At 38.0% G+C, this 12,829-nt stretch overlaps 1 long non-coding RNA gene across 2 annotated transcripts in view; it reads left to right on the forward strand.

The window, feature by feature from the left end:
- The first annotated feature begins 331 nt into the window (after positions 1-331).
- LOC107311761 overlaps positions 332-12,829 on the forward strand; it is a 74,509-nt gene continuing 62,011 nt past the window's right edge. The window contains exons 1-2 of one of the 2 annotated variants that reach the window (XR_004306892.1): positions 332-1,271; positions 2,183-2,305. This is a non-coding gene — a long non-coding RNA (uncharacterized LOC107311761). Of the gene's footprint in view, positions 1,272-2,182; positions 2,306-6,517; positions 7,007-12,829 lie in introns of those variants that run through there. The other variant, XR_001554231.2, reaches the window with a different exon arrangement.

The raw sequence follows: 12,829 nt of genomic DNA on the forward strand, positions 1-12,829 counted from the left end.
ATACCATTTGCATGTGTGTTTTCTTTAAAAGATTAAAAAAAAAAATAGGTGAAATTGCTTTAATTTATCTAACAAGCAGGCATTTTACATGAAATAAGCTCTGTTAAAGGTTTCTGTGAATACATTATTCGGTGTGTGACCAGTTCCCTGATAGAAGTTTTATAGGTTATGGGAAACAGAACAGTAGTGAGCTTTGCTCAAGTTAATTACATTTATTCATTTGATACATTATTCTCCAGTAGTGTTTGGGACAAGCAGAGAAAACACTGAGACCTTTTTAGGCATCATTTATCTATTTCAATTATTTTTGACAGTGTGTGTTGATGTGTGCTTTAGCATCGGTGCTTTTCTATCGAGAGTTGATAGCACAAGCCTTTTAAAGCACAAAGGGTAGCAGTACTTCAGCCAATCTGTGATAAAAGGGAAAAAATGAAATCACTATGGAAACTGCAGGAAGAATCTAAAAGCTTTCTTTATAAAGTAAACGTCTGATGTTTGTGACTGTGGGGGCAAAAAATTCATAAATCTGTACAATGCTATCGTTTCTGATTTGTTATCGCAGCAAATGCCAAGTCTAAGCAGTCTGACCTTAGCCTTATTAAGTGGTTTCTTTTCAGATACAGTTATTATTTGACAATAGAGAGACTGCAGTGCTGCAAGGGGGAAAACTAATATATTTAAAATGTGTGCGTGTCTGCGTGCATGTATCTATCTATCTATCGATCTCTCTCTCTTCCCCCATGAAGCTTACAGAGCTGCGAGCACTGAATGTGGGAACTTGGACTGCTATTCTGAGCACATTTCAGAAAACTCTGTTGCGTCCCATTACGTGCCTGTCTTTGATCTCAAATTGAAAATCTCGGAGCCTCTTCCTCCAATCCAAAAGCAAATAAATAGCGAAAGAAAGAAACAACTCTCCTCTCAGCACGTAGGGCCTCCACGACTGAAAAATGAAGGTGGCAGTAATAGCTCTGATGAACCTGTTTGGACAACAGACAGCAACAAATACCTGTCTCTGTGGAGGAGTTTAAGAGCACTGCAGAGATCCTCAGACAGTGCAGAGCCTCTTGGCTTACACAGGCCACTGTCTTTCTCTCCAAACAATACCAGCCAAGCTTCCTCGGTACCTACAGCTGAAGAGCTGCGGGAACGGGACAGTAACTAATGCAGCTTTCAAATTTGAATCTCCTGGTATTATTAAAACATAACCAATGAAAGAAAGAAAAAAAGAAAGGAAAAAGGCATGAATTTTAAGCAAGATGAGGGATTTGGTAAGTATTTCTTTTTCATTTGTTGCTTTAGCCTGGAGGATATTTTTAGTCATGTGTAACTTGCAAGTAGGATTAGGGCTTTGAATGAGTTTGTGGGTTTGGTTAAGTTTTTTGATTATGGAAAAAAAATTAATGTCTGTTGCTGCTTTCCCTACTTTGTTAGCTTTTGAATTGCTTTGTCTTGTTACTTTGCTGTAATTAGTCTATTAGCTTTGTAAGTCAGATATTTAAAGATGCTGAAAAGAGCACTGGTGTTCCTAGGCTGTTTGAATATAAACATACCCAGTGGTAATGCACATAGCTAGCTATTACTCATATATACACAATAAAAGGCTTTAATATTTGTTTTAGTGTCTTAATTTTAAAATATTGACTGAAGCCAAGTATGTACTTTCCAACTACGTGGCTCAAGCTCTGAAGGTAGTGTGAATTTTTTAACTCGTATTGAGAAAGTTAACACATGAAGATTTAATCTGTGACAGATGACAACATGAAATTTTTTGGCAATAAATGAGAGAGATCAGAAGAATTCTTGGTTATATTCAAATTTCATGGTACATTGGTGAATGTTGCTATAATATGTACTTATGTTATTAACAGTAAGGTTTTCAGGTGAACAGTAGAAAAAGAGAGTACAATTCTTGTAAAAGCAGGTCAATCTTTCTGTAATAAATATAAATCCTAAGAAAGATATAGTTTGACTTATTGGCTTCATTGTAGCTTTTTATACACATAATGGAAACCAATTATCTGTGGAGAAAATTTGACTTTGTGGAATGGAATTAAATTGCTTTTTAAAGGCTTCCTTAAACAGCACTAGCTGGAGGGAAGTCCAATAACATTTTTTTGCTCTGAATTGTAATGACTTTGCTACATCAATAAATCATGTTGTATTCTGACTTTTATCAAAGATTCTGAGGAAGAAAACTACACATGGAGGCTTGAAGGGCAGTCCTGACTGTTTTTTCTCCACCCAGCTACTTTACTCGTGGCCCTTTGAAAGCAGCGATTTCTGTGAATCAGCAGTTAAAACGGTAGGTCCACATGGACTTTTTGGTGATTAGAACTACTGCTAAATACAAATTTCTGATAACAGATGAACTGTCAAACTGAAGTATATCTGTATTGTGGTCTGCCTATTTAACCCAGAGGAACTCTTCATTTTCATCCCTTTTGTATTGTGTTTCATTTTTAGGAAAAGTTTGATTCTGTTTATTTCTTGTCTTGATATGAAACTGGGTACAAAATTGATTCTAATAATAAGCCTCTAAAATTGCTTAGTTTACCATCTAATACACAAATATAGCCAGTGGTTGTAATTCACATACCAACAGCTAGTTAAGTGTTGGGGCTCAGTGATGAATGGAGGGAGGTTTTGTGAATTGTGTATTTGGGATTCAGAATCTGGAGAGTTACAAATGAAAAGCCTTATTTTGAACCTCGATTCAGTCTGCTGATGTTAGCTCTAAAGTAATTGAGTGCTGAGGGTTCGGAGTGGTGGGGGGAGTACACTGTCAACTTCTATCTATTTTTCCCAACAGATCATGAATCAAAAGTGTAATCTGTATGTGGAACATGAACTGGTGAAATGCATCTCTGATGCTAGTTTCCTATGTTGTTATGTAGAATGCTTGTAATTATCTTGCTGAGTCCTAATCCCTGACATTTGCTATCACAAAGCATCTAGTGGAGAATGCAATACTCTAATTAATGTTTCTGTGAAAAGAGTTAGGGGGAAGAAAGGTTGTGCTGTTTTAGCAGAGCATTTTCAAGAAAAGGTATTTCGTTAATGATATAGATGTAACGTGTTGGGAAGCCTAAGTACACTTTATCAACTGTAATACCTTGTTGTTTTCTATCACAGCATACAAATACAGTTAAACATGTGTTAATTGTAAGTTATTTTCTAAACTATGCACTGTACTTTCCTACATCAGAATCAAAATAGGCACTTGCTCCAGTTCAAATATTTCTATATCTTGGAATTTCCTATCTTATGTTTTTAAGTATTTTCTGTGATAAATAACGCCTAGTTACTGCATTTAAAATAAACTTATTAAAAATAAATAAACCAGTGCTTTCACATATCACGTTTTACAATAATTTTTATATGAAGGAAAAGAAGATCAAAACAAAGTCAGTGAAATGTGAATTGCAGCTCATTAAGATTGCCTTGTGCCATATTCGTTTGTAGCGAACAAGCCACAAACAATGTGAAGCTGCAAATCTGTTTTTTGATAATAGGGAGACATCACTTTGTACAGTTTGTCTGTAAACTAAAGCAAAAGGTTAATTGAGGTTATGTGCTGTGGTACTTGATGTGTATTTCACCTGTATAGCAGTTACTTTCTGAAACTTTGTGCTTTTTTATATCTGGGATGAATAATCTCTTAATACAAAGCTATTTACTAAAGAATTATTAAACTGGTATTTCTGAAGGAAAATGGGTGCAGAGTGCTGGCATGTTGCTGTGTTTGCACAAGTGTGACTGCATGGATTAACTGAAAGAAATCACTGCAGTTGTGTGGTCACAAGCAACATCCTCAGGCACAGGTTTGCTATGCAGGGCAGGCATGCCTTTCTTTCTCCTTCTGAGAAATCTGTTCAAACAGTTCAAATATTGTATTTTACGTGAGATGAGATATTCAGCATTGTGCTCATTACACGCACCTTGCTTTTCCTCACACTTTAGCAAGAGATCTGTGCTTGTGTACTTTTGCAAAAAAAGAAAAAATAAAGGAAAAAAAAAAAAAAGACTTAGTGCTACTCAGTATCAAGAATTTTTGCCCTTTAGAGAAATCACATAGTAGGCACTTCATAGCAAGGTGGCTGCTTTCAGCTATTTGTGGTAGACTTGACTGGAAGGAAGGGTCATCTTCCTGCCCAGAGGCAACCATCAGAGAGTGCAGAAGGTCTTTGGAAAGTATTTTTCTTCCAGTATTATCTCAAAACCTAAAGAAAGCTGTTTCCCTCACAGACGCAGCCTGGGGATGATTCCAGCAAAAACAGCAAGGCTTTCTGGGGAGGAAGTCAGGCACTCTTAGAAAGCGCAGATTTCTCCATCCTCCCACGCGGTGTCCAGCTCACATTATCTCACTGTGGAAAGTTTTCCTTCTCATTCTCTCACAACCTCTTGTTTTTTAATACTGTGTTGTTTTTGAATGGTGTGTGCATTTGTGTAGCTACCCAGGCATTGTGTAGTTACCCAGGCAATCACAACAGCATTGGAAGACATGTAGGAGACTCCACTCAGGGCAAAAATATCCCAGGATATTGCACTGAGCAGGCAGAGTCACACCAGATATGGCCATGCTCAGAAGCCTCACGTGATCTACAGCTGTGCTTGAGACCCTTCTCAGGGTGGTGCTGATGGTCCTCAATTTGCAGTGCTGGCAGCATGGTGGGGAGAGTAGAAGGGACCAGGCTATTCTCCATGTCTTTTGTAGTTGTGGCCTTGTGGACAGCTTGTCAGCTGGCTCAGGTCTTCCAGGATCCAGCAGGACAGAGGCTGCCTGGCAGGCAGTTCCTGAGCAATTTTCAGTAACATTTAGCCACTGTCACCGGTTTGCCCAAAAGGGAAAGGACAGAGATGCAGAATGCTTTAGAATTTGTAATGAGATCATATTTTTTTTTTTTTTAAGAACACCATTGATTTGTAAATATATTTTTAATTCAGAGCATTCTTTCTGCACAGTGCTGGGCACTTCTGTAAGTTGATGAAGAAAAAGTACAGTCCAATAGATGTCTCAGCCCCTAACGACTTATATTCCCATTGGCATAACTCAGGTACTGTGTAACAAAACAGCAGCAGGGCTTGTGAATGCTTAGTCTTGCTTCTTTAAAACACAACTGCTGGTCCAGGGGTACTCTGCTTCACAGAGTGCACTGCCCTGAGTAACACTGATCTGCTTTCTTGCTGGTCTGCTCATTTCCTTGCTGCACTGCAATAGCCTGGAAAAGCTCTGAATGCCTGGCAGTTTTATAGAAGTCTAACCAAATTCTCAAAGAATGAAGAAAAACTTACTCTGAAACACTATAAAATGACCACTGGCAAATTTTCAAACAAGGCACATGCAGATTTTTATGATGTTACTAATAAAATAATTATTTATGTAATTGTTGGTGAGGCTTGTCAGAATTGATAGCATCTGCCAGGTTAAAATACGGTTTTTGACATCATGTCTCTAATTTGCAATTCTGTTAGCAGTCTGGTTATTCAAAAACAAACCCACAAATCTGTATTTCACAAATCACATTTTATTGCTGTGGGAAAAAATAATGTTGTAATCTTCTCTGTCACACTTCAAAAATTGCTTTAAAGCAATCCAGACAACCCACCCTAAAGCAAGTATGCACATTCTACTGCAACCTGCTTGAAATGAAGTTAAGACTTTCTTAGAGCGAAGAAGGGAGAAAAGTCTGTTTACAGCTCAGGTATAAATCTAGGCTGAGCTTATCCAATATTTAACCAGGACATGGAATCTTTAGTCCTTCAAATAATAACACATTACTTGCTAAAAGTCAAGCACCGAGCATAAATGTCAGGATATTTTATCTAACAGCTTCCTTGATTTTGTTTTTGTGAATACATTCTTAAGCTCCATGTCTTACTAAAGAAAAATCCTTTCTGTGTAAGTAAAATCAGCTTACCAAAAAAGAAGATCACTGCAAGACTGGCATGAGTATCTGCTTCTTCTGGTGCCAACTAGTTGGCTGGGTATGTCCGTGCTCTAACACACTTCTGTGTCAGAGACCCTATCCTTCACTTCCAGCCAGTGCTGAAAACTGATTGCCGGTAGAAAATCACCCTACATGTGGTAAAGCACTAAACTGCTATTTATTTATTTATTTATTTTTAATTAACTGAAGTATTTGTGAAAAGATGAATGGTGTCTCTTCAAATTCTTTTATTTCCTTGTGAATTATGAGAATTCAGAAGGAATCAGAACAGGAGTCATTTACCTTACAGAGCTGGAATCCTGTTTTATAGCTGATGTACTGTTGCTGTGTTGTCCAACACTAGGCTAGATCAGATTCCAAAATAAAAATCAATGCCTCTAAATGTGTATAGGATTTCTTCCCATGTATGTGAAACCTTAAACACTTTCCTTAACAGAAGCAGAATGATGTACCGACATTCTCATGGTTGGTTTTTTTTTGTTGTTTTTTTTTTTTTTTTTTACTTTCCCTGCCCCTCCTTCTGTAAAGCAGAGAGACCATTATAAAAAAGTAAAGCACTAGTAAATAAAGAGTTAAAATGAAGGCAGGCTCACTGGTTTGTTGAGATCTGTCAGAGTCTGAGTGGCTGGCTACATATCTGTCTGAGGAACAATAGCTACCTGTATTCTGCACGGGCTGCTGGGCAGGCACTAGCAAGCGGGAGAAGGGCTGCCTCTGCTAGAGCCTCACTAGTGGGAATCCCTACTGACAGCCCTGCTTCACGCTGTGGAGGGGTGAAGCAGAACCTTGTCTGCTCATTGATGAGAGACAGAGCTTCAATCGCTCTTCCCCAGCCCTGACTTGGCCCGAGGTTCATATCCCCAGTCCCAAAGTCTACGGGCTTTCCTTGCTCCCACACGCACCCACTCGCACACACCCCTTTGCCGGCAGATCCGTGTCACAGCTGTAACTGAGGCACACAGCAATAAACATAGCAGAACCAATCTCCATGGTGGCAAGAGGGGGCACTGGAGGTGACAACAATGGAGAAGGATCTTTCTGCTGACAAGTTTTAGGTAAGAAAGACTATTTATGCCCGCAGATGCGTATTTTATAGCCTTCTAAATAAGTTAGAAATTGTTAGCTTTCAAATGTGCCGGGTTATAGAAGTGTTTCAGTTTACTGCGGTATCCAGGCTGTTACTAGCTTGTAAAACTGTGCTTGCATGCTTTGTGTTACGAGACTGCAGGAAGCAGGCAGGGGTTTTGCATAGAAGCGCTGGCTACTATAGTTACGTTCTTAAAACATTTCTAACATTTGTGTTTTTAAAAGTATTTGTGAAGATACGTTTCGACTGAGTTAAAATTATGCTTAGCTGTAATAGATGTCCGTATGCAATAAAATGCTGTGTAGCTGATAGTACGCATGCAATATTAAAACAGTGCTCCCTCAACCCTAATTTGTAATTATTTTTACACTCTTAACTGCACTGGGGTCAGAGAGTTTTAAAAATTAATGAGGTTCCCTGCTGAGTTCAAATAGTATAATCTACATGAGTTGTTGCTGCAGAGGATTGAAATTATTTCTGCATATTGTTATTGTAGGTGTAGAACTCTCATTTTAATCTACTGCTTTTGAACATTTTCTTTAAATGTCAGTTTAGAGAAGCTGCAGTAAGGGGGGAATGATTATCCGTTTTTAGTAATGACAAATTGTGTGAGGGAAAAACAGGGCATAGAAGGACAATACGATGCAAGCGTTTGTGAGATACGTTTTCTGATCTCCTATGTCAAATTTGTGTTAGATTCTCACTGCTGTGTGCAGCGTTACCTATTTACAAATAACTGCCTCTCTAGGAAGAGGAAGAACAACAATACTTGCTTCTTTGTGTGCAAAGGATGTAGTTAGTAGGCTGCCTATGTGTTTGCAATGTTAAAAAGTATTGTTCGAGTACTTCAAAATGTGTATGAGAGAGAACAGCAATAGTGTGAAAAGAGGCAATCAAAACAAAACGATGTACCGTGCCTTTTCCTGGAAACGCCAGACAGATAGTATCATCGGCACTCCTGGAAAGTTGAATTTGCTGAATATCCTCAAATGGATGGACTGAAAAGGAAAGGGGGAGGGAGCTGTTTACTATGTGATTTCCATATTGAAATAATGACAAAGTTTCATCCTGCAAGATTTAAAGCATTGTTTATGTTTATTATAATCTACAGGGCATTATGTTTAAATGGGAATCATTTTGAAGCTGAATATGCTGCAATCAGCACTAAAGGTGCCTTGCACTCGGTCTTCCATTTGTAAGACCCACTCTGAGCTTCCTGTGATACATTGTCATGTAAATACGGTGCAGCAAGGGAAAGCGGCACTATGGAGATTCAATTTACTTTGAAAGTTGTTCATTATGGAAGGGATGAATGTTATTTATTTGATGTGAATCAAAGGCTAGAAATGACTTTTTCACTGTGAAGTCTATTGTGGTGGGTGCAGCGTGATCTAATCTTTTTAATTTTGGCTTTCACACCAGTGGAGATGAAAAGAGATCTGAGCTCATTTATTGGTTGCTAAGTCTTACTGGAGGCCTTCGTACCATTCTTGGTTGCTATGGCCAATCTGACCTCAATCTATGCAGTTTTAGGGACTTAGCAATCCCTTTTTTATTTAGGAGCATGTACCTTGATTTATGTCCAAAACTGTGCCTGAATGTCTTTGTCTACAAGTGATAAATGGCGGTGTACAATTCATCAGTTCTTACAAGTAAACACTGCTGTCCCACTAAAAATATGTTTTGTTCTGAGTTAATGGTATGGAACAAGCCAGTCTCCACAAACAGCTATCTTTTATTGTAGAGAGCCTCTGAAACTTGGAGCAAAGTGAAGGAAATTGGCATTCATCTTCTCTTCCATTAGCATTTCATTTGTGCTCTCTGGTGATGAGACTGGATGTCAGCTGACAATGAAAGGCTAGAGTTCTGTTTTCCTGCTTGAATATATAATCGATCAATTATGAATTTATTTATTCTGTACAGATATTAAAAATTCAGGAATACAATTTCTCATGCTGTTTGTCTGCTGCTTCATTATTACTAACTGTAAAAACATTTGCAGTCAAATAAACTGTAGGTTGGCTCTAGGACATTCCCAGTTTCCTCGACAAGTTCCTTGTACTCAAGTAATATCAGATATTTGCTACTATCAGACATGTTCTGCTTGTGTGGTTCTTACTGGCACTTAATATTTCACATACATTAAAATTTCTCTCACTATGAACTGTTCTAACAGGTAATTAAGAATGTAGAGGAGTTTTTAATAATCTGAGCAGTAATAATTATGTTGTACCAAAATTTCTGGTAGTCGTTCATAATGTATGTACAACAAGCAGATGTAAAAATGAATACGGAATAGCAGAAGCTATTTTTTAATGAGGTATTAATAAATAAAATTATCTGAGAAGTTTGTTAATATGCTTTCTACTAAATTGGCTACTACTCCATGGAGAGGAAAGTCAGATCAATTGTTTATCTTAGTACTTGACACTTTATTGCTTAAACAACACAAAGCAATTTGCTCCTTAGTAATGTAATGAATATGTTTCTGCAGGAGAGTTCAATGTAGCTAAGTAGCTATGGAGCAAAAATAATTCAGTTGTGATCATGTTTAAACTATTCCAGTTGAAGTAAAAGTGGTATTTCCCAAAACCTTTTTTTTTTTCATAGCTTACTTTCAAAGAATAGAATAAGAGTGAGCCTTACGATTTTTGTTGAGCCCACTGTGCCATTTTTTTTTCTTTTTGTCTTCCCCAGGTGATTTTTAAAAATTTGAATCTACAGTGGTGACAGATTTTCTCAGTGCACTCTGTAGATAATAATTATCAGATTAAATTCTCAAAGAAATGGAATTTGCAAAGCTTTTTGGAACTACTAAGCTGCCTTTCAGTGTTAGATTGATAGCTGAGTTTGCAGAGGCAGTTCCTTGGGGTTTGTTCACAATAGTGCTATTGCTTCAGCTCTTCGAAGAGCAGCAGTTATTACTTGCTTTTCCTACAAATGGTTTAAGCAACCACTGACAAAACTAACTTGGATGTTCTTCTTGAAAAGGTTCTTTAGAATAGTCAGTCCAGAATAGTCAGCATAGTTCATACACTGGCTGTTTTTTACAATCAGAAAATGTTAAGCTAGTACTGCTCACTTTGCAGTGGACTTTTTAATTTTTTTATCTGAGTGTAACCTGAAGAAAAGACCTAAAGTCTACTGGATGTTTTAAAAATGGTTTTGAAAGAGGAATATCCTAGAAAAACATGTAAAAATAATAAGGAGATTATATTTATTTTGTCTTTGATATCATTTGATATTATTTTGTCTTTCAATGCTAGGATCTTGTTTTAACCAAGTAAGGAAAAATAACCTTTTCTTTAATATTATGGGGGGAAAAAAATAGCATATTGATTAAAGAAGTTGTGTTGAATACTATGTATATTTTGTCTTATTTACACCAATATTTAAGTTGACTCGCTTCAGCACACACAGGCAGACACTGCTTTTGGAGTAAGTGTAGAATCAGGAGACATTCTTTGTCCATGTTATTTTCACATTTTGGTTTTCTATATACAAACTTAGTACCTGAAACAGTTTCTTTGGAGCCCTCTCATTCAACTTACAAAGGAGAATACAGAAATTATGTCTTACTTCAGCTACGCGTAATACAACAGCATTTATTAGCTGCAAAAATATCACCGCCATTTCACTGGAGAATGAAAATGTGAGAGAAATAAATCAGTGTGTTTTCTGGGACTCTCTTCAGCTTATGGAACAAGTTTCCATTACTGGTGTCACAGTTTAATTTTTGTAGCAGACTTTCCATTCATTAGACATTATGTAAGAAAGATGCATGAAATTGTTGCAGGAAAAGAGGAAACCTTTTTAAGCTTATTTTACTCTGTTATCCCCTGTGAATAAAGTTAGTCATTATTCTTTCTCATCAACAGCTACCTTATCAACTATCATATAGTCTAAGTTTTGAAGTAAAGGTATAAGATTGGAGAAATCTCTATTTCTTCTCCTTAAATTGCATGGTTTTGCATGTAATCTTGTGGATAACTTGTAGAAGGTTTGGATGTATGCATAGTGTAACCTCCCCCTTTGCAATATTAACTAGTCTTATATCTTGGAAGAGAAGTAGAAGAATAAATTATAATGCATAAAATTGTTGCGTACTCATACATCTTCTTTTAATTTCCCTCATGTTCTTCATGAGATATATGCATGTTCTTTTGCATGTACCCAGTGTAAGCAAACTATGACATATAAAGCTGGTCCACGTTTGTTTGCATTTTGGATGAAGCCAAAAATCATGTATGGATTAATTTCTTGATTTTACCTACTTGGTATAGGGCTACTAATTTATTCTTGTGTCTGTCTATTGGACTTAAAGTGCTTGTCTCTCTCTTGAGATGTCTCATTGACTTAAATGTCATGGGAGTTGGGAGTAGAATCTGAGTGACTTAGCTGGTTTTTCTTTTACCTGCACCAAAAGGCTTTAAAGTTTGATGCCAAATGGCAGTAGCTCAAATCTTTTTAACATCTGACGGTTCTTGACCAAGGTATCACCAGCATGTTATCCATCTTCTCCACTGGACATCTTTCCTGTTTTTGATACTGTCTGTATATCACTTTACAGGCAGAAGATGCCTGAAAACAGAGTCACTGGGGTGAAATAATTCATTACTCAATAGCAGTCTTGCACACTTAATGAGAGAGGGTCGCTATTAAAAATAACTATTAAAAATATTAAAGATATTAAAAATAAAAAGGTAGTTTTGTAACTAAGTCCAATTCTGAGCTCATGATCAGCCTTAATTTTTGGTACATCTCCTGTTTGTTATTCAGTTTTGCACTCTGTCATAACTTCTAAGAATAATATCTGTGCTTTTAAATATAAATGTAGTGTGTGTGGTCAGTATACATTTTGTGAGAATTACAGCTTTAAATAACATCCATTTTGTTGAAATAATAGGGCAAGCAGAATAAACTCTTAAGGTTGTCTTGAATATTGTTACCCGTATTGTTTGTTTGCTTTAAATCAATAGGTTCTGCCAGAGCCTGGCTGAGTGAGAGCAGCGTTCTTTGTCTCTGTGCACCCATTTCATCATCTTCAATCATCCTGATGATACTATTGACCAATGATGTCAAATGTTTTCAGGCCCCAAACACTGAGTGATGTGTAGGTCTCCATGCCAAATGCAAGAATGAAGCCATTGCGATCTCTTTGGCTTGAGACCTTTGGGGGCAGCTGCTGAGTAACGTGACTCCACTTGAACTGCAGCCTGAGCTGTCCCAGACTGAACTGCACACAGATGGCGGCTGGGATCACCTGAGTCCTCGCTTGGCTGCCGGGTGGCTGTGTGCCTGGAGCAGTCAGAGCTTTGAAGTAGCTCAGCTGACCTGGGCCTGCAGTGCCCCCCAGAAGTGCTGGTCCTCCCTCCTCTTTGTTGCAGAAATGACTTCTGAAGCTCACAGACCAGCTGAAAGCTAATCTGTCTTTTCTTTCCCTGGTAGGGTTAGCTTTCAGGCAGATCAATCGCCTGATCCAGCTGACTGCATGGCTGCTCAAGCCCTAGCGTCAGTGCGAGAGGCAGCTGTGTCACACCACAGATTTGGGGAGGGCTGCTTGGCCCCTTGGCATGTGCAGGCACAGGAGGACATCTGTGAGCTGGGCCACTGCTTGTGGAAATGCCGACCTGGTGCACTGTGCTGCCTGCCTTGCCTCTGTGCTGCCTGGGGAAAGAGCCACCCACCTCAGTGGTTTCCTGCATCAAATACTAATGAGTCCTGGGGTGAATTTTTCTTTTTTTCTTTTCTTTTCTTTCTTTCTCTCTCTCTCTCTCTCTCTTTTTTTTTT

The sequence above is a fragment of the Coturnix japonica genome, chromosome 1, assembly GCF_001577835.2.
Source record: "Coturnix japonica isolate 7356 chromosome 1, Coturnix japonica 2.1, whole genome shotgun sequence".
NCBI lineage: Eukaryota > Metazoa > Chordata > Aves > Galliformes > Phasianidae > Coturnix > Coturnix japonica.